The sequence below is a fragment of the Coturnix japonica genome, chromosome 1 (genome assembly GCF_001577835.2).
Source record: "Coturnix japonica isolate 7356 chromosome 1, Coturnix japonica 2.1, whole genome shotgun sequence".
In the NCBI taxonomy this organism is placed as follows: Eukaryota; Metazoa; Chordata; class Aves; order Galliformes; family Phasianidae; genus Coturnix; species Coturnix japonica.
In genome coordinates, this window is record NC_029516.1 from 18750157 (window position 1) to 18772464 (window position 22308).

General features: G+C 38.5%; 1 protein-coding gene and 1 long non-coding RNA gene across 3 annotated transcripts in view; both read left to right on the forward strand.

Annotated features, from left to right (window-relative positions):
- GRM8 (glutamate metabotropic receptor 8) overlaps positions 1 to 22308 on the forward strand; it is a 314741-nt gene that overhangs the window by 37104 nt on the left and 255329 nt on the right. The window lies entirely within an intron of this gene.
- On the forward strand, positions 6920 to 8216 carry LOC107308674. Its single transcript, XR_004306217.1, has 3 exons — positions 6920 to 7085; positions 7303 to 7492; positions 8081 to 8216. It is a non-coding gene; the product is annotated as an uncharacterized LOC107308674 (long non-coding RNA).

Genomic DNA, 22308 nt, shown 5'->3' on the forward strand with positions numbered 1-22308 from the left:
CTAATAGGAATTGGTTCTCTAATTTAAATGATGCATGTAAGAACAATGTGCTTTGTAGTTGGGCTGAGAAAAATAACAGCTCAGAAGTGTAATGATGAATACTGATGTTATGTGCAGTATGAGAACAACCATGGCTTTCCGTCTGAAGGTAATGCCTCCTATTTTATGGTGTTGGGCCAAGATGTCAGAGGTGGATGTTGGTGGTACAGCAGTAGAGGCTGAACCTTCCCAGCAATATTCTGTTACATGTTGTTGCTGGTTGACAGATGATGGCAGCAGAGGGGCAGTCTGTCAAAATGGCGTCTGACATGGAAGTGCGTATGAAGGAAAGGTGTGGCACTGGATTCCTCCATGTGGAAAAAACTGACATTCACCTACTGACATTGACTGACACATGCTGAATGTTTATGGAGACCAAACTGTGGGCGTGAGCACAGTGAAGGGTGGGTGGTGCATTTCAGCAGTGGTGACAGTGATAGTGGGTCACCTTCACTGGTGCAGATTTTTACAAGTGCAGCATGCAGGCTCCTTCATTGCTGGTGAAAATGCACATCTGATGGTGGTGACTGTGTTGAAAATCAGAGCCTCTGCTCTGTCAAGTAGTGTTATTGTGCTCTTGGTATCTATTGTAGTCTCGGTGGAAATAAATTGGAGACATTACTTTCAGAGCATCCTACATGCTAAGTATGTGTTTCACTGCAGGTATGTTCCTATGGAGTACATACTTTAGACACTGCAGGAATTTTTAGACCAAGCAGGAATTTATTTAGAGGATTACATGCACTTGTTGGAGGGCTGGATTGCTATCAGAAGAGTGAAGTAAGTTCATATCTTTGAATTTGGGTTTAGACAGCATTTAGGAGACCAGCATATGGCCTATAATTCAAACTATGATATTCCAGGTTACCAGCATGTACTAGAATTTTCAAACTTGTGTGCAGAATGCATCAAATACATTGAGCAGTAAACTGAAATGGAATCACTTGGATGGGAAAATCTTCAGAATACTTAGTGTTTTGGAAATGAATATTCTCTCTTTGTTCACTTTTTTTCTGCAGTGCCAAAAAGACACTATTAATGTTGCTGTAATGTTCTTTATGCCATACTGGCTTGAAAAGGTAAGCAGTCCACAACAGGGGAAATTGATACTGTTGCTTGAAGATTGCTATTTGTCTTTTAGCCCTAAAGAGGTGTTTTGTGCATAAAGCATGGCTACATTTTTTGCTATAGCAGCATGCTCAAAATGTGATGGATCTGCTTAAGGAGGTCAGTGTTTTCTGAATACCTATACAGCACATTTATCTATGTGCTATGAGCTCCTTATTCTGTGCCACGGTAAATATGGTCACTTCCAACTTCTTGCTTTTTCACTCTTGCATAGTGTCTGTAGGGACTGAAAAAAAACCATCAGGGGATGTAGTTGCCTTAAGAGGACACAGAGAGAATAAACGGATCAGTGAGGAAATGGGAAACTGAAGCGATCTTGTCTGTTGTGACAATAATTTAAGATTTCTACCAGATAGTCCTAAGAATGGGAAAGAAGAAACAAAATTTCAGTGCCAGTTTAACTTCAGAATTTCTCAGGTAACTGAGTACTCCCCTGGAGAAGCAATCTCTCAGGCAGGCACAGCCTCAAATTACATATGTATGACTGCACATTTGTAATCACATATGCAAATCCTTACAGATAGATTGGTTGATGGGACTGATTTGCCTAACTGCGTTATGATTATTTCTCAGCAGCTCTATCACGCATAAATCCCTTACTTCTGGCAGTCATTTGTCACTGTGACCTAATCAAAGCAAAAATATTTGCAGTAACAGTGATTATGGAAATTTCTAATTTTATAATCATTGGGACCGAGACAGCCATTGGTTCCAGTCCTAATTTTCCTTGGTTCAAGACAGTGAGGAGCAGGGCTCAGCCCACTGATGGGCTGCTCCTTGGAGTGATGAAAGCCTGGCTTAGGGCACCCTTAGAGAGAGAGCAAGTTTTGTCGAGAGAGTCCTCATCTCTCAGAAGCATTTTACCAAAAGCATTTTGCCAGAGGCAATCTGCTTAGCAGGAGGTTTGTCTTGGGAGATATTCCCTGGAAGCATTTTCCCTTGCAGGGTCTTGTCTGTAGAACTGTTCCCTGAGGCTTTTCCCCAAGCATAAGGACTTATCTGTCATAATCTTAATGTTCTAACAACAGTCTTTTTTAATGTTTATATATATATATATATATATACACACACACACACACACATATTTATGTGTGTGTAACAGACTAACTGCAGTCTTACATTAGTGCAATATATGTCACAAATAGATTTCTCCATCTCTCTCTAAAATTCAAGATCTTCAGATCTGTGCTAGCTACAAAAATGGCCACTCCAGTTTTTCACTTCTTCCATTTAGAGTGAAACTGCTGCCACCTTCTCACACTCCAGATTGCATATACAGACTCAGTTGTTGTACCCTCAGTGCACACACATAGCTTTCATTTCTGCTGACATGGATCGCACTTACAGCCTGAGCAGGAAGGTACCATTCTACATTTAGTTCTCTCAGGCAGCAGTAGAAAGACTGAATTCATGTTCTCATTTTGGGCTTCCTGTTTTCTCTTGAAACTGATCTTCTGGGTGAAATGCTCTATTGTATTTTGCAGGCTGTAAAAACTCATCTGTCACCTTTTAGTGAGTATGGAAAACATCTTTGTCTTGTTTTTAGCATATGCTGCTTTGCAGACAATGTGTATGGATGTGATGGAAATTACTAAGTAATACTTGCAAGTGAAATGTGCACCTGCCAGATTTCCTTTCTGACTGGGTTTACAGCAGCTTACTCTGCTGATTTCAACAAACTCTTTGCTTACACCGCTACAAATGGAGAATTAAGTAAAAGAGTTCAGAGTAGGAAATAGAGCATCTCCTTTGCGGCTTCTGAACTGCCTGCAATATCTCCCAGGGCCTAATCTTTGAGGTATTTAAATATGTAGAGTCAGAGAGACAACTCCGTGCTCAGCATTAGGTACACAGGAAAGGACTTGGCTGGAATAGAGTCCTGGGGTTTTTTACTCCAGTCCTCAAAGCAGTTAGCTGTAGATAATACTCTAATTTGGGAGACAAAGTGCCTTCGAAAGTAAGGTAATTCTCCTTTTCAGTGTACTGCACGGCAGTTATGTTTTAGACAGCTGCATCTTTTCATTGCTGACAGTATTTACCATCCTCTTTCCCAGGATTCCCTTGCCCTATTTTCAGAAGTTTGCCTTGAAGTACTACTGATTTTCTTTGGCCTTGAATATTATGCATTATAAATATGATTTGCTTAGAAGTTTGTAATGCCTTTTTATCAGCGGTTGGTATGACTGTGCAGCTGTTCGGCAATTACATACTATGGAGCTGAACAGAAACTTTAAGACATGAAGCATTTCTAGGGAAGTTTGATAATTGAAAAAAAACCTGACCTAAAAGTGAAATCTCAAATACTGAAAAAAGGAAATAGAATTTTCTCTGCAAATGTTATGATGTTTTTGAATGTCAGCGCGTCTGAAGGAATATCCACCAGGAGATCACTGTTCTTAGCACCATTTTATATCGTATTTCCTCCGGTAGCAAAAATTAATTTTAAATGTCATCTGTTTAATTGTTTGTTACGCCTAATTAAAACTGGTAATTTATTTGATTTATTTGTAGCCTATTTGGTGCATTGCTTTCTTTAAAAAATTACAGGAATTTGATTTGTAATTACAAAGATTGGGTATTTCCTAAAATATCTCTTTCAAAGTGTTTTTACCCTGGACAAAAATAACGCCATTTTGGTAATGGAGAGTTCTGTCATTCTTGGAAGATGGATCATGGACAAGGGAGCTTTGTATCTTAATGACGAATTATTCTCACTCTACAGATGGTAAACATGATAGCAGAAAATGCGCTTTCTTACATTCAGAAAGATTTAGTAGCCCGTGCCCTTGTTTATTTTCCCAGTGACTTAGCTAGAGCTTATGTTGTGGACATGCAGCGCAAATGGAGGTGCATGGGGCTGGGGAGGCCAGATCTAAAGTGCACTTTACTGGAGCAGCAGTTGTAAAGGCTGATATTAGGAAGCAAAGTAAATCTGAAGCACTGTATTCTGGGGGAAGGAATAGATGCTTATAAAAGTCAGTAAAACATTCCAAGAGCTGTCTAGTGCTATGGTATTTAAGAAAAAGAAATTGATTAGATGAGAGGGGCATTTTTTACAATGAACATCTTCAAAATAATGTGGAAAGGGCAAAAACAAAGAGGTTTTTCATCTTTCTTTGCTGATACAAAATTGACCTTTTTAGCTGGCTGTTTTGTGCATCAAAAATTATTTTTGGACAAATACTTAAGCAGTATATTGCTAAAACATCTTGAATTTGTAGATAGTGAAAGCTGTCAATCTCAGTAAGGTTCTGCTCTCCAACTGGTCTTTAGGGCTAGTGGTGACACTCATGTGAAAATGCCGTGACGCTGAAAACTGACCCTTAGCAGGTAGAGGTGCACACTTGCCTAATATTACTTACTGCTCATATTGTGAGATCAAAATCAGGGTGCATGATGAAGCCAAAAAATTCCTTGGCATTTTGCTAGTGAGGGGCAATTGTATCTAGCAGAGCTGCTGTAGCATGGAGTGGAGTCCTTTACTGACAGGAAATGGACTTCAGTTCTTGCTGTGGTCCATTGCTACATGCAAGTGCGTGCATGTACATGCTTTGTAAGAACTCATGGGAGCTTATTACTCAGTGAACGCAAATTCCCCTTTTTGTGCTGTTGCAGAATTCTATGCTTGCACATACAGTTGAAAATTTATTTACTACAAAATCTTTCAAGTACGTTTGCTTTTTAAGGCTTGGCAATATCCTGTCAATCTTGTTTATCATTTTAATGATTTACTGAATGAAATCTAATATTCCTGTTTTGTTTTGTTTTGTTTTTTTCCTCACTGGGACATCTTACAAAAAGTAACACCAACACTCCATTGTAAAGCTGCAATTCCTGAGGTAGCAACAAAATCTGTATAGGTTTATGTTCGTATGTGTTTGCACTGACTGTTATATTTACTTTCCTTTTTCAGGACTTAGAGAAGGACTAACATTAGATCAGATGATGTCTACTTTCATTTAAATTCTAAACGTAAACAAGAACTGAAACAAATATTTGTTGGCTTTTTGGTAAACAGCAAGATATTTGAATATCTTTAAGGCCATGACTTTAATCTAAGCTCCCTCTACAGTCACTAGAGATAAACAGGTCTCCACCAGAGGTTTACAGAATCATAGAATTACAAGGTTGGAAAGGACCTACAAGATCATCTAGTCCAACTGTTCTCCCTTTAACATACCTACAGAAAAAACACTAAACCATATCTCTTAGCTCCCTATCCAGTCGCCTCTTGAACACTGCCAGGGATGATGACTCCACCACCTCCCTGGGCAGCCATTCCAGTGCCTGACCACTCTCTGAGAGAAAAAGATCCTTCTTATGTCCAGTCTAAACCTCATCTGATACAACTTGTGGCCATTTCCTTGGGTCCTGTTTGTTGCCTGACAGAAGAGGCCAAGCCCCTCCTCATCACAACCTCCCTTCAGGAAGTCATAGAGTGCAATGAGGTCTCCCTGGAGCCTCCTCTTCTCCAGGCAGTCCTGTCACCTGTAAGGTGAAATGAACCAGCCTATCAGTGTCAGCTGTGAGATCAACCCAAATGACTTTTACCCACTTAGGTCCTGAAGATCCCTTGGGTTTGACAGAGACTCTAGACAGCATGTTGCACTTCCTGCTGTCTTACACCATGTCACCATGCATAACTGTGGAGAGCCAGGCCCCATCTTCTGACTCTGGAGGGCTGTTCTTTGGCTTCCCTGAAGCCATCTCTCCTTAAGACAGAATAAACTCCCTGTTACCATCAGCATCTCACAGGGCAGGAGCAACAAGCGCCAACCATCACGGTGGCTTCACATGGTCCGGTTTATCCATATTGTTCTTGTACTGGGAATATTCATTGCTGAACTCATCTGCTATAAGTGATTTTTGTCTGTAAACCCTCTTACTACACTCAGAAACAAAACACTTGTTAGCAAAGAAAGCACTGAGTGTCTCTACCTTACCTGTTTTTGCTGTTACTAAGTCACCCACTCCATCCAGCAATGAATCTACATTATTCTAGTTCAGCACGTTGCTATGCATGTACTAGTATGAGCTCTTTTTGCTGTTTTTAATATATTGTGAATTTTCTACTCCAAGTAACCTTTGGCTTTTCTGACACCCTTCCAGCATGCTGAAGTAATGTTTTTAAATTCCATACTTGGTTCTTCTTTTTCTTGTATATTACCTCTTACTGTTGTGTTTGTGCTGAAAGTCCCCTGTTTAGTCAAGAGAATTTTCTGGTATTTTTGCTAGTCTTACTGAATACTGGGAAGGACTGCACTTAGCCTGTAGGATGTAGTCCTGAAAGATTTGCCAGCTTCCCCCAACTGCTTTGCTTGTTAGAGTTGCCATAGGCTCACACCTTACATTACTGTTCTGAAATTTCAGGTCTTTACTTTGTTATCTTACACCAAATATCAAGAAGTAGAACCCAGCACACTTTTCCAGCTTACATTCAGCATGGAATATCTTTATATTATCTAAGCCCTAATTTTTCTACTTCTCTCATTTTAGTTAGTGGATCATGCCATTATTTCATTTATATAAGCAAATAAGTTTTTTATTATTGAAAGACACTAATATCTTAAGCAATCAAATTACCTCTTGATCCTTATTTGTTGAATTCATTCTTATCTCAGTTGCAAGGCACCACCATTAGGAAGCAGCTGTGTGAACAGGTGACTCATGCAAGCAGGTGGAAATTATCTGGAATATAGGAAGGTTTCCTGAAGCAGATATAATTAAGCATTAGAGAGAGTGTTTAGAGAGCTGTTGGAGATATAGTCTGTTTGAGGTAGAAGGAAGTGGGGAGGGGGAAATAAAGCTTAGAAACCTTAGGTTTATATTTTATTATTGTTAGAATTTGTAATAAAAGTAAAGCTTAGGGAGTGAGTAAGTTTTGACTCTGTGGAGCATCTGTTGACTAATCAAAGCAGGTATTCCAGACTTTACCTTCCAACTGTTTTTTAGATTGAATGTTTACAGTCAATAAAAAAGATAATATATTTTTCTCACTCTGAGAGAGATTTTGGTATTTAACTGGCTGCTTTTTTTTTTTTTGTATTTTAAGTGGAGTAAATTAACTCACTTTCAGTACGCAACAAGAAATTGTTATTAACTGTAAGGCTTAAGCATGTTAATTTTTTTCCTTAGGTTTCACTTCTGTAGCAGGTATGAGCTGAAGTGAGATAAGATGTGGAAATTGATGCAGTGTGAAAAGAATCTCAAGTGCTTTTTATTTCTTGAGAATATGTAGGCGTGTATATCGAAGCTTTAAAAAAAGATGTGTGTGAGAAGATCACATTTCTGATGATCTGTCTGATTCTTCAGCTGTTGCATTCAGGTAAAGTTCTATGTCTGTGAAAAGCTTCCTTGAACTTAATAAGGACTTGGTTAATGAATGTACTGAGTTTAGAACTTCAGCCTCGTATATTCTGAGAAGCCATATTAAGGAATAAAATAAACGTGTGTTAGTTTTGTTTTATATTTTCAAGGCTGTATTAAGGAGAAGCTGATGCTCTCCCAACATAAGAACCTGATTGTTGTTCTAGAAACTTCTTCTGTAGTGCTGAGATTTCTAAAGTCCGTGGTGAAATGATAGTGTGGCTATCCAGTAATTTTCTATACAGGGAGGCTTCTAGTTGGCACTTTCTGTACTGTGTGACCTGTATGCATCCAGACGAAGGTCTGAAGAGGATTTTGCAAAGAGGTTGTGGGTTTTGTTTTTTGTCCGCTTCTTTGTTTTTAGGGAGGGGAAAAAAAAGAGAAAAATGCAATTAGTAATAACAGTAGCTAATGCTTTGAAGTGAGCACTCCTAGTATGGGAAGGGATGGCAGTGGAGTTAGTATCCCACCTGAACTGTACAAGCATAGAGGAACTGTTAATTCTTGAAATGCCAAGAAGCGTGTGGAGCCCTTGTCTCTGCTACAGGAGGGTGAGCCGTTCCTGCCTGCTGCAGTATGACAGCTGTGCTCTGCTTCCTGCAAGCCTGCACTGAGCTGAGGAGTCCCTCTATGCCACTGGCCCTTCTTCTGCTTGGGATCAAGGGCCTTGAGCCCACAAGCCCATGGATGTGAGTATAATAGATTTTCCGTCGCTGCTGTTTAGAGGATGCTAAAGTGAGGAAGCCTCTGGAGGAAGGGTTAATCCTCCTTGGTGTTTCCTAATGATGACTATATAGGCTTTTTGGGAGAGTGCTTTTTGTCTTGAGAACACCACTTCTAGCTGTTTTTCTCCATCTGCTGTCCTGTTAGACAAAGGACTGAAGATGAGGATGTGTTTCTGCAGCTAACTGCTCATCTGATACTGAGGTCCTTCTCTGCTGTGGGCTGCAGGGCAGGCTCTGGAGACTCCAAACCTTAGGTTTTGATCCACCAATCAGTGGGAAGAGCAAGCTGGCCTTGTTAAGGTGCCTTTGCTTTGATACTATAGGCAATAGAGACTCCGGGGTTACAGGCCACCAGTGCAGGTGCTGATTATTTAATCTGGTTTATGTTTTCTGTACAGGGCTCTCTATATAGCAGAAGCAGTATAGTTGAAACCATTCTTTTTGTTAGTCTGTTGTGACATCTGTGAACATTAAGGCTTTTTTTTTTTTTTTAATCCCTTGAGTAAAATATTGTTAATTGCTAGCTCAGACAGATTAAGTGAGCAGGAAGGATAACATATACAGGGAACTGTACTCAGAAATAATGGGTAAGACCCTGATTGACATACAAATGTATAGTGAACTTAATTTATGGGTTATTTTGTTTAGCATAATTTTCTCATCCTAATACAGAATGAAGCCACATTTCTTTGGAGATCAGATAAAGAAAAATTTAACAGGTCATTTTAGAGACTTCTACGTAATACTCTCAGACCCCTTAATTGTTCTCATAAATGCAGAGAGTTATATTTGGACTACCTAGCCCAGATAAAATAAGACCTCACACAACCCTCTTATGTGCCGAAAGTGGCACTCAGACATCACAGTCTGTGATCTGTGAAGATGTTCTTGGATCTGTGAAACTTCTGGTGTCTAATTTTGGTCAGTAAAGTTCCCTTAGTATTTACAGTTCATTGATTATGTTTATCCACAAGGACTGCCACCCTGGGAGTTAGCTTATTGCCGAAAGGTTTGGCAAGTAATTATTACATTCAGTATTAAATATGCTCCTCAAGAAGTAAAGACCAGATCCTGGAACCTGCCCTGCACAAAAGAATGTCACAGTGAAGAGTGATAGTGAAAAATTTGGCTTCAGGGCAAATAGTATTTTGAGAGGGGAAGTTAAAAATAAATAAATAAAGAGGGGGGGAGTGGATGGGGTAAGAAAGTAGTTAGAGATGATAACACTGTCCTTCTTTCCATATACATTCTAAAAGAGAAACATGGACCAATCTTATGTATGGAGGTGGCTGCAGGCTACTAAGTGCTGGGTATTATTTAGACACGGCTTGAATCATGGAGGAGTTGGAGGTGACCCTTAAAGGTCACTTAGTCCAACTCCCCTGCAATCAATAGCAGCACCTACAGCTAAGTCAGGTTGCTTAGAGCATGATCCAACCTGAACTTGAATATATGTGGGTATGAGGCATCCACCACATCTTGGGGCAAGCTGTTCTAGTGCTTCACTACTGTTACTGTTTAAAAAAAAAAACCACAAAACAAACACATAAAACTAACAACAACAAAAACAAACAAACAAAAAAAACATCACCCACCTTCTTTCTCGTATCCAGTTTGTCTCCCCTCTTTCAGTTTGAAGCTCTTCAGTTTGGAGGGGATCTATATGAGGGCTGTGAAGGTTATCAGAGGGCAGGAGCACCTCCTGTATGAAGACAGGCTGAGGGAGCTGGGCTTGTTCAGTCTGGAGAAGAGAAGGCTGTGAGGTGACCTCATTGCAGTTCTCCAATATTTAAAAGGGGTTTATAAACAGGAGGGGACTCAACTTTTTATGGGCATATACAGTTGATAGGACAAGGAGGAAATAGTTTTAAGCTCAAGGAGGAAAGGTTCAAATTGGATGCTTGGGGAAGTTCTTTAGTAGAGCGTGAGGTGCTGAAACAGACCGCCCAAAGAAATTGTAGTTGCTCTGTCTCTGAGGTTTTCAAGAGCATGTTAGATGAGGCTCTGGCCAACTTGGTCTAATGCCAGATCCTGGAGTTTGGTGGTCCTACACATGTAGGACCTGGAATTTAGTGATCCTTGGGGATCACCCAAGCCGTTCTATGAAACCATTTCCTGTTTGCCATGCTCCTGTCACCACAGGATCCTGCTAAAGAGTCCATCCCCTTATTTTTATAGCTTCCCTTTAGATACTGAAAGACCACTCTGAAGTATCCCCAGAGCTGTCTCTTCTCCAGGCTGAACAGCCTAAGGTCTCTCAGCCTGTCCTTGTAGGGGAGGTGATTCATCCCTTGGATTGTTCTTGTGGCCCTTGCTTGGCATTTTGTACTGGCTAGTTCAAGAATTATGCTTCAAGGCGCTCAACTCTAGTCCTGGTGCAAAACAGAGACCACAAATTCTAGTCCAATAAACGTGAGATAGACTTAAGACATCAAAAGCAAATGTTTTCAAAGTTCTGGGTTTTTTTTTTTCCTTAATTTTATTTTTACTTTTTTTTTTTTTTTTTTAATTTTTTAAAATGTAGCCAACATTGATATTCTACAGAAAAATATGTTGATTCTTCCAGTTGGCGGCTTTATACCAAATTATTCAGTGCCTAGGAGTGGATAGGTGACACTGATATGCAGAAATATTTTTGTAAACCACTTTCAATAAATAGATGGAAATGGAATTGTATCAGGTTCAGCACAGGCTGGCGTTCCCACACCACTTGTCATCAGGAGCATCCACTCAGGTTTTTGATGTCTCCAATGTTTATTCAATACTCTTGACACTTTTAAATCTAGTTTAGTGTAATTTTGCTTTTTATGGGGTCTTTTAACATATGCAGCAACAGACTGAAGGAGGACAATTTCAAAATAAAAGATGTTCACTCATCAAAAGCTGCTATAGTATTCAGAAGTAGTACAAGGTACTCTAGTCCCTAATATAAATTGTTTGTGCACAGTATATGAAAGATTTCCAAAAGCTACTGATTAGAACATCAATGTAGTGCATACAGTGGTTGTGTACTGGAACAGTCTGGTAAACATGGAGTTATCTTGGACATATGTAATTGAATTGAATTCTTAAAAGCAAATGTTTTCCATCTGTCAAAAAAAGAATTCAGAATCCTAAGTCTCCCAGGGTTCCCAGTACTTAGCTGGAGCAGTTGACTTTTTTTAATTTTTAATTTTTTATTTTATTTTACCTCAAGGAAGATGCTGAATTATGTGCAGTAGTTTGCGGGTTGCTCTGGGCATTTTAACTGCCCTTTTAGGAAAAAGCAAACGTTTGTCTGGAGTTCCAGGGCTGAAGTTTCCTTCCCTGCCCACTGAAGCACTCTGCAGTTGTGCTGATAACAGGCATGAACCCAGGTGGAGGAGCCCCTGAGCCTTTCCTTGAGCAGCAGAAAGCAGTTGCCAGTGTCCTCTCCCTCTGACTACTGGCATCCTGACAGAAGTATCTTCTGTTTCTGGGAATGCTGAAATGGGGAAAAAATGAGCGACTGAGCTTTTCTGGCTTATTGAAAGCTCCTCACGCTCCCTGAATTCAGCATGCTGCGGAGCTGCTGAAGGATGTTGTTTGTGGTGGGACCAGACTTACAGGATCAAGCTAACTGAGGAGAACTTTTAAGAACCTTCAAAAGGGCTTATATATCATCTGCATTTGAGCTTAGAGATATTGGAGAGTCACAGCTAGGGAAGAAATCTCCATCACACTAACCAGGAAGGCTAAGACTAGCACTCAAACAAGACTGTATGGTGTTGATAACAGTAAACTGATTTATACTTAAATTGCAGTGAATAAAAATAGGGAAAAGGAGAATTTACAGGAATGATATGAAATGCTCATCCAATATAAGCTATTTTCCTGCACCAAGTATTGCTTTTGCTGACTTTGTGGATGTTTTTTCAAAGTAGATGGAGAGAAAAAATACACACTATGGGGAATGAAGCCTAACACAGTTGACTAGAGTGAGTAGTGACTCTGTCTAGGATATGTCATGGAAGAAGAGTTCCCTTTTTTTCTCTTTCTGCTGTCCAGCTGGAAATACCTTTGAGCCGCCATAAAGGAGTAGCAGAGCTGCAGCTGAGAAGCCTAGATCAGTTGGTCGAAGTTGTGATTGAAAAGGGAGCAGGGAGTGAGATGAGGCAGGGAAAGCCAGTAGTGAAGGCAAATGGCTGTCTGGAAATGACACGCCTTTGCTTCCATGTCAGACGCCATTCTGTCAGACTGCCCCTTTGCTGCCGTCTGCCACATGGCAGCAACATGTAATGAAATATTGGAGGGAAGGTTTAAGAATTCATGCCACCAACATCTGCCTCTGATGCTGTGGGCCACCATCATAAAATAGGAGACATTACTTTCAGAGCAGCCCTTGTGTGTGCATATATCTGTATCATCTATATCTATATACAAGTGTCTTTTTAAGTTCTGAACTTTCAGTGCTGTCCTATTCTTTGTGAGATTTTGCTAGTGACTGCTGGCAGAGTCAAAACTTGATGAAGGAAAACTTCATCACTTGATGAAGAAGATTGTACTGGTACCTCTGATGTGCCGGATTGTGGGCACTACCTCCTGCTGCTTGATTTATTTGTTTGCTTTATGATTTTAATGTTGTGCCTTTCCTATGTGTATGACAACATGTATGAAATACTGACATGTTTGCAAACCGATTGTTAGTTTTTTTGTTTGCTACCATCTTTTGTTATGGATACATTATAGAGACTATTTGTGTACTATTATATTTTTTGGTGTAGGCTCCATTTCTTGATAGTTTTTGATCTCATTACCCTGTTAGGTTCTGAGCACAGTTTGTGCTGCTCTGACTTCTTGTCTGTGGAGCAGTATCCAAAACACCAGTCACTGTGAAGACCTCACAGACTGTCTGCAAAGTGCTTCAGTGATGATGCGAACTATCCCCAAACGGCAGATAATGTGTTCACATGCACTGTTGAGCACTACAAAGCTGGGGTTTTCAAAACAGTAACAAAAAACTACTGCACTGGCAGCCACTTTGATCTTTGAGGATTCCAGTTTCTGACACTCCTGGACACAAGGAAACAAAGCAGTAGGTCATTCCTATTATTTGAAACCAGTTTGGCCACATAATGGATTTATGTCAGCATCCTTTTGGTTTTATGCTGTTCCCTTCTCACCCCATGTTACTTCTTCATTCCCAGTGCACTTGACCAGTTTATTGAGTTTAAATATAGGAACTGTCACAACTTTCTGAAATTCAGTAGGAGCTGTTGTGGAGAATCTGCAAACCTATGGCAGTATGGTCCTACTTTGTGTGCTCTTACTGTGTTTGCCTGGATTTTGATCTCTCTGCTTGCCCTTATGCTTTTGGTGATGTAATCCATGGATCAATACAGCGATAAACCTCAGTGCTTAAGTCAGAGATCAGGATGAAAATCGGGTAATGATGGAACAGAAGACACGTTGCCATATGGTGTTCAGGAGCCATGTGGAGGAGGATTCCTTCTGTACTCGGCCACCCTATTTTTAAATGTAGTACATTTTGAATAGGAAGGAAGGTCTGGATATCAGTATTGCAGGCCTCACAGCTTAGTTCAGAGATGACTCCTAATCTTTTGATTGGAAAAGTTTTGCATTTTTCTTCAGCTTTTCTTCCAGTAGCAAATGGACTTAGTATCTCACTGTGGTAATGTGAAAAAAAAATTAATTCTTTGGAAATGGCCGGAAATGCAGATACATGTTTTCTTGTAGCTTTTCAGGTGAAAAAAACAGTGTAAAACTGCTGATTGCCAAGGCAGACTGCTTTTTAGAAAAGTAGAAAAATCATCTGAAATCAAAATAAAAAGAACAGCTGACATTTCTCTTTTCCAAGTCTGTAATATACGGATTTAAAACTGTGTTTTATAATTCTATATGAACTGGCTTTACTACAGAAGGAATCCCTGGCTGTGGTGAACCACAGGGATTCCCTTAATGTGCTCTGATGTGATGAGGTGTCCAAGGCATTAGTGCAGGGCAGACGGATTACAGGGAATCTGGGCTTTCTGAAGGAAAAGCTGAATTGCAGCATGCCCTAAAACACATGAAGGATGTGCAGATGTGTCTGGACAGCTGAGTATGGTCTACATAAATTGTTCTCCTCAGCTGTGGAGAATGCTGTGAACAATACAAAACTCACTTTCCCTCACCATATCATTTTTTCAGGTATCTGTATCAGATAATGGTAAGCTGACAGCATGGGTAACAGAAGGATAGAACTACTGCTCAGTCAGTGGTATGAAGGGTACCGGTCTTGCTGCATTGAAGAGTGAATGTAAATACCAGAACTGTCTGTTAAGCAGAGCACCCATCCTGCATCCTGCTGAGAACATTTCCTCCATGGTGTTGTTCTCTATAATCAGGAAAAACTCCTGTGGGTGACTGCATGTCCTCATGGGCGAGTGAAGATGGCTGCTGCGCTCTCTGTAGTTCTAATTAGTAAATGAATGTAAACGAAACCTGGTTTGGACAGCTATATTACCTTACAGCTACAAGGTAATTTTATTGCTGCTGAATAATAATAATAATAAATGACTTTATTAGTTCGGACCAAAAGTAATGCACATCTTTATATATTTCCTCAAACTCATCAGAAGAGGCTACAGTTGCTGCCAGCACTGACAAGACAGAGCCTAATGAGGAGAGTGGAGGTAAAAAAGCTTTAAAATATCAGAGTTCATGCTTTGCTCAGTAGAGATTGACACAAGTTTAACATATTGATAGACATAATTGAGTTTTTCCAACAAGTAGAAAAAGAGGTTTAGTAGTTGAAGTCCCTAAAGCTATGTTCCCATCCTTGGCTTCACATTTGATCTGATGAGTGGAGAACATAAGAAGCTGTAAATGAAGCACTAACAACTGTTCCCAAGGTTAAGACCCCCCACTCCCCACGTGGTGATTTGATCTCAGTATGAAAATGTTACTCATTTGATCTACTGTTTCTCCAGTTTATCGTTCAGTGCTTGGACCTCAGCTGGATTTAAAATATTTGGAAAGAAGCTGCCTACAAATGGTGGATAATTTAATGTGGAAATACTTGTAGCTGATTTTTCATAGAGGCAAATCCAGGACTTAAAAGGATGTGGAAATAGCAGAATAGAGCTTCCTTACTGAGAAAATGCCATTGTTAAACATTTATCAATAGACTCTGTTGCACAAAACATTGATGACATTTCAAGCTGTCCTTAGATGGATTCTTGTCCTCCTGGAGTTGCACAGCAATGCACAGTGTGACACCATGTGCTTCAGCTGTAAAAACGTTCATAATGCATAAATATCCTTTTAATGTTTTTGCCCTAAAGTGCATCACAGAGCACAAAGACCCGTACATTACAGAGTGGTAAATTTGTTTTGTAGATGCTGCATCTATTGAGGGATTTGAAGTTGTGATACCACTTTTTTATGTACTATTCCCTGTATGTAATTAAAAGTAATTACTTCTAATCAGTCTCTGACCTACTTCGACCCACTGGAAGTAAACTATTTATCAAATTCAAACCCTTTATATAATACACATTCCTTCTTTTTGTACCCAGTTGTATGAGGCAGCACAGAGGTCACAAACTAAATAGCCTTGCTGTAACTCATCTGGTTAGACTTTATGAAAGGTGTTTTCTGGCTGGTGGAGGTGGAATGAAATGCTACACAAGTTTAATATTATGCCATCCCAATACCCTGATGCTATACAAATATGTGTTTTAGCTATAAGAAATTATTTTCTTTAGGGTAATTCACTCTATGCAGAGTACCATAGTTGCTGATTGATTTGCCCTCCAGAGGTAACCTCAGGAAGAAGTACAATATCTCATTTCTGTTTTTTTGGTTGGGGAAAAAACACAATCAATAATGAAGGAGGATATGCATATTTGGCCTTATCTCTGTATTTCTGTTGATCTAGTGATTATATTTGACTCCATCATGTTTCAAAAACTGTGCCAACCTATGATGGTTGCAGAAATAATTTTGTTGACCACAATCTGCTCTGTTGCTTCGCACCTATGTCCTTTTCCCATTAAAACCTCTGTGTAGCTCATCTATGGTATATGCTCCTCAGGAATATATCCTTAGAATGTAACTGATGTCCAAAGAGGTAAAAACAGTAGAAGAGTAATAGGAATTGAAAAGAAAGAGTAAAATAATTTACCCATTCCAACTGAGAAACATTTACGTGTGATGGATCACTTCTGTCTGTGTATCTGCAGAACAGACTAGCAAGAGCTGTATTAGATTCATTCAAGAAGTCCATATTTCTGCACAAAAACATACAAATGCAGAGGAATTTTCACAAAAATTATCATTACCTGATCGTTAGCTCCTTAACAAGGGGTGTACAAGTTGCAAGCAGCCTTGAAAGATACCATTATGATAGTACCAATATAATGACTTAGAGTAACTCAAGTGTTTTTTTGTTTTTTTTTTTTAAATCCTGCCTTCCAAGTGAAATTTATTGTCAGCTTTCAGATTATACCTCCATTCTTTCCCTTTCCAAAGCTTTTAAATTTTTCTCTCTTTTTATTTATTTCTTTATTTTTCCTTCTCTTTTCATCTAAATGCATTTTAAGTCATATCCACCTAGGTAAAAACTGTTCTTAATGTGTTTGCTCTAGCAGGTATGCAAATACATTTCTTGGGAACATCTATGTTAATTCCTGACTGGTATAACTTACTGGGCATATGATGAATATGCCCAGCAGATGTCTCTCAGATGGTGTCAAAGTGCTAAACATTAAGAGAGAACATACACTGTGTCTTTCTGAATAAAGAAAATTTACAAATGCATGTTTTTAAATCTTAATGAATATACATCTAATGGGAGCATAAATAGCAACAGAATGGTCTTTTTCTTGGTAAAATCCATGGAAAAAGGCTGAATCAAAAACTTCATGTGCTGAACCTTCTCAACATGAGCTTTAGGGGGTTTGTAGTCAGTGGAGATGGCAAGACATCAACCTGCTCTGAGCCCTGAAAGGGTCGTTTCACATCTCCAAAGGCATGAGTGAGTCTTAACATTTTAAATCTTTCCAGGATGTTCTCTAGTCTTGGTTTATTCTCAAAATGAATGAAATAAGGTCTCTGGTAATTCATGGGTAAGCTTTTCAGTATTTGCCACAGGTGGACCAATGAAGGCATTTCAGAAAGAAATTGATAATTAGCAATCATCTTGTGTTGCTAAAATGAATGGGATAGTAAGATTCAGAAGAAGACCTGTAGCTGTTTACAGTAATCTTCTGAATTGCATATATAACAGTTACGTTTATCTCCCAGGCTCCTTTTAGTGTCAGTGGAAGGAAATGGGCAGTTTCAGGGTGCATTTAATCTCCTATAGCTGGTAACAAAATGGAGCAGTTTTAATCTTTTTTTTTTTTTTTTTTTTTTTTTAATATAGTTCAAGATATTATTAAGCCTCATCAAACTCTTTTAAATCTTCTATGTCTAACCTGAGTGAGTTTAGCATTACTGCGCTGCAGGCTGACACACATTTTCTGAAGTGCAGGCAGGCTAGCATGATGCTCAGGCTAATGGCAATTTACAGATGTGCCTAGTAGCTGAAAGACAGTGACCTCAGCTCTCATTCAGCAACTGTTCAATATCTAAGCCCTGAGGATTCATTTCACTGCTGTGAGTTGTTTTTTTTTTTTTTTTTTTTTTTTTATTCATGGAGAACTCTTTCTTGCTGTACAGAAGAGGGAATAAAAATCTTGAAAAGAAAGAGCTATTAATGTTTAATGATAGATATTTAAAATTCAAAAAATCACTAAGATGAAAGCGTGTTTTCACAGTCAAATTTTATTTCAAGCACACTTACTTCTTTGCAAGATTTACTAGTTGGTGGTAAAATGCCAGTTAATGCTGACCAATAATGAACCTAAATCTTACTTTGTTACTTTGTTCGTTAAAATTATTACTGTTTTTAATGTGCTATTGCTAATAGTTCACAAAAACAAAACAAAACAAAAGAATAGACTGCTCAGTGGTGAGAGAAAGGAAAAGAGAAATAAAAAAGATTATTGATAAAGTTAGTAGTGATAGGACTGAGTGGGTAGTGAAACTGAAGATGTGAGTTATTTAAGCCCATTATGCTGCGTGTCTGTATTTCATGGTTACTTCTCTGAGTGTAACTCATTATCAGTAATGCTCAAAATTACTGGTGATTCTTTTCTTGGGTCTTTTTTTTCATGTGAGTTTAGCTCGTTTTGCTGTCTGCTACTCTGCTTCCAAATCATGCTTCCAGCTGAAAGACTGCATTAAGGAAGATGGCACTTGAAATGACCAGCAGATACTATACACTGACAAATGCAGCAGGCGAATGGATTTGAGAGCTCAGTAAGAAAGATTCCATTGAACTTTTGTCCTTAATTTGAACAGAATATCATAGAAGAGAAGGCACAGTGGCTGAGAGCTGCCTGCTGTACTGGAGATTCTTTACTGGAAGGGCAAGCAGATCTCAGTTTTCTGTGCTTTTCTTAGTGCAACACCTGTATGGATTTGGATCCCTGCACTGGACACACCAAACACATCCAGAGTCATAATCAGTGATGAAAAGTAGTTGGGAGATGGATTTTTTTTTCTTTTCTTTTTTTCAGTATGCGGAAGACTGTAAGTGGTTCACCACTTGGGTGAAATAAATGACATACAATGTTAGCTGCTTTTGGCTCTTCTGAAATTGCTCACACCTGCTCCATCAGGAAGCAGCAGTCTGTTCTGTAGTAATGTTTGGTAGATATCTCATACAGATATTCCCTCTTTGAAGTGCTGCCACAATTGCAGCTTTTGGACAGCTAGTTCTGACGTAACTGCTCTGTCTTCTTTGATCCTCTTGGAAGAAGAGATCTTTAGAGACAGATTTTAAATCAACTCGGAGATGTGCCCAAAAAGATCCAGGAAAAAAAAAGTACTCTTGACTGACGATTTTGGCTTGAATTTGTGTTGCAGGCTTAGCAACAGTTATAAACTGTTGTTCCTTGTTTATTTTTTTATTTTTATTTTTTTGTCCCCTCCTTTTTTTCTTCCGTTTTTATTTTTATTTTTTTGTCAAAACACATAGAGTCATTTTCTGATGTCTGTGACTGTGAATAGTAGACAAAATGAGATGAAACCATCACTGACTTAAAGGACTGACAAATTGCTGGTAGTTTCAGCTGCAGCCCAGGATGCTCTAAGATTATGACCAGTCCATACTAAAACTGGATATTATTTCAAATACAGGCATTGTATTTAAAACTCCACGCTGTAAATATATGTCTTCAAATAACATTAGAGTTTTTAGAAGATCGGCTTAAGCTTAAAAGTGAAAATAAGGCTTTTATGAATTTCTCTGCGTAGTAATTTCAAAGAGTTCAAGAATGTCACTCACTGGAAGTAGAGAGTTTATCATATCATAGGTTAACAGAAGGAGAGCAGCCTAACCATAGGCTAGGAAAAAACAGGAAAAAAATCATCAGTGAACATTCAGACATAAATGCTTCCAGCCCTTCACAGGGAACGTGACAGCTGTTGTGTGACAACTCATTCAAATGTAGTTATACAATCCTTTGTTTTTTCCCTTTTGTCCCCCAAAGAACTGACGTGTTATTGACAGTGCTACATAACATATAAATACAGTGAAAATGTTGCATGTATTCTATTTAATTATGGAAATTTAGAGTGATCCATTTAGAATGGGAAATATAGGAGCAAAAGACCTTTTACAGGTCTCTTTCAAAAAGCAAATTTACATCTCAAGGGGCCAATAGAACCTGAAGTATAAATACAGAATGTATTTAGGGAGTTTTTAAAACACATATTACTGAATTGATAGAGCATAACAGTTCCTTTGCTTAGGCAGCATTATGCTCTGTCTTGTAAAATGTACTTGGGGACATGTAGAATGTTTTATTAAACATACAGTCCATGATTAGGGTTGTTACCTTTTAATGAATATATTTTTGATTCATGGGTTGTTGAACCACTAAATCCCTGCAATTTTTCCTTGTGCCAAACAATGTCTGAGCATTGTTCTGTGTGTCTTCAAGCAACCTTATTAATGTATGATAGAAATAAATAACCTGAATATTCTGTTGCATGAGCCATTTTTCTTGAAATTTAGGCATGGCTTTCTGTTTAGGCAGTGGTTCCCCCTCCCTTTATTTCATGCTAGTGATAAGTTGGCAGGAGCTATAAAGCTGTGATGGCTTAAGGTGCATCCAGTGATTTCTGGGGTGTTTGTTTTGGACCATTATTTACCTTACCTTCTCTTCCACTGTTATTAGAAATAACTCTAGGGAAGGAGCTGAGCTACAGGGAGCTGAAAAGTAGGAAAATTGCTTCTCTTCTCTGCCTTTTCCATGGCTCCAAATCAGCGATACTCACCGAACATAAAATATCTCTATTGATCTGAAGAATCTCATTGCAAAGTTGTACCAACAGCTCTCCTACCTGTATCTAGGATTTGTTATTCGTCTCATGCCTGAAGAGGAAGAAGAACTGAGAAACTTACTAGGTGTATAATGCTGTGGTCTGGCCTTCAAGTTTTTCAACAGCAAAAGATCTGTCTGTTAGGTCTCTTGCTGGTGTTGATTTTATGGTTGTTATCAATGAGATAATTTTCCTCAAACCCCCTGGTTTTTGTGAAATGACACACTGAGTTGCAAAATGGTGCACAAAGGTTGTCTTTACTTTCTTTATACCTAGAAAAAGCTGACTGTTCTAAACAGTAATGGAGCAGATTTTGAAGGGGAATGATATGTGCTCTAAATGAGCATAATTGTGTTGTTGGGAAACAGAATCCATCCTCTGTAAAGAGATAAAGATGTTTCAAATATTTTCTGAAAGAAAGGGAATTTGTACAAGACAACTTTTGTAAAGAGATTTTATCTTGTTTTTTCTTGGTGGGTCTTTGGTATGTTAGTAATACTGATTTGAATGAGATATAACCTTTTACTTGCTTTATCTGTGATCCTCCCTTTTTTTCTGTTCTAACTGTTATTATTCCAGTATTTCAGATTGTTTATTCTTACGCCTCTCCATGAGTAGAAAATCTCTTAAAGAAATGTGTAGCCAAGATACGTAAGAGTTTTTTTTTTTTTCCTGGCTGAGAAATGATTTTGCCACCCCTTAGGCTATAAACTGTTCTTTTTAAGGTTGTAGGAATTTGTGCTGCCTTTAAAGGCAGGGTTAGTGACCGGAATGTTAATAGCGTACATTTGCCTTAAATTTAACTAAAAAAAAATAAAAAAATTGAGAAAACACTATACAGGATGCAAGTGTTCCACTGAAGTAATCTACCATAGCATCTAAAATAACAGTGGGCATTTATTGGATGACTTGTTGTCAAGACCTTTTAAATGTGGTTCTCGAAACAATCAGTTTAGAACTGATATCAGGTTAGGAACTCTTAACATTGCTTCATTGAAGGCTATTTTGTATTTTGTAGGATGTACATTAAGCATCTGTTATTAACAGAGATTATAAATGCAGTGAAATATTTGTGGTGTCTTTGATTTGAAGCCAGTGACTATTCATCTATCTTATCCTTGTAAATGAGAAAATCATTCCCTTTTTAAATGTTAATTAAACCTTCTTGAACCAAAATGCTTTTCAGAATAATTGAATATTATCTATTGACAACTTTGTTTGGACCCTGACAAACCATTTACTGAAGAGAGTGCTGATTTATTTTTTAAGTGTATTTCAATTATTTACAGGGTATATTGTCTCTCTCTCTCTCTCTCTATCTATCTATATATATATGTATACTGTTTCCACAAAGACTGCTCAAGTGAAGGACTGCAAACCTTCATTTCAACCATTTTCCTTCTCTGAATTTATATTGTATAGAGACTATATACTTATATACAGTTGTGTATTTTTCATCAGATAGCTTTTGGTATTTGGTATCCAGAAAGAAAAAGGAAAAACATGCATATAGGTATGTACATAGAGAAAAAAGAAAATGGAAGGAACCTACATTTTACTCATCGAGTTGAAGTGTGGCATTTTTAAGAACCACAGACATCAATTATGTGACCTTCTTACCTTCTGCAATAGTACTAATCATCCCTCCTTTAAA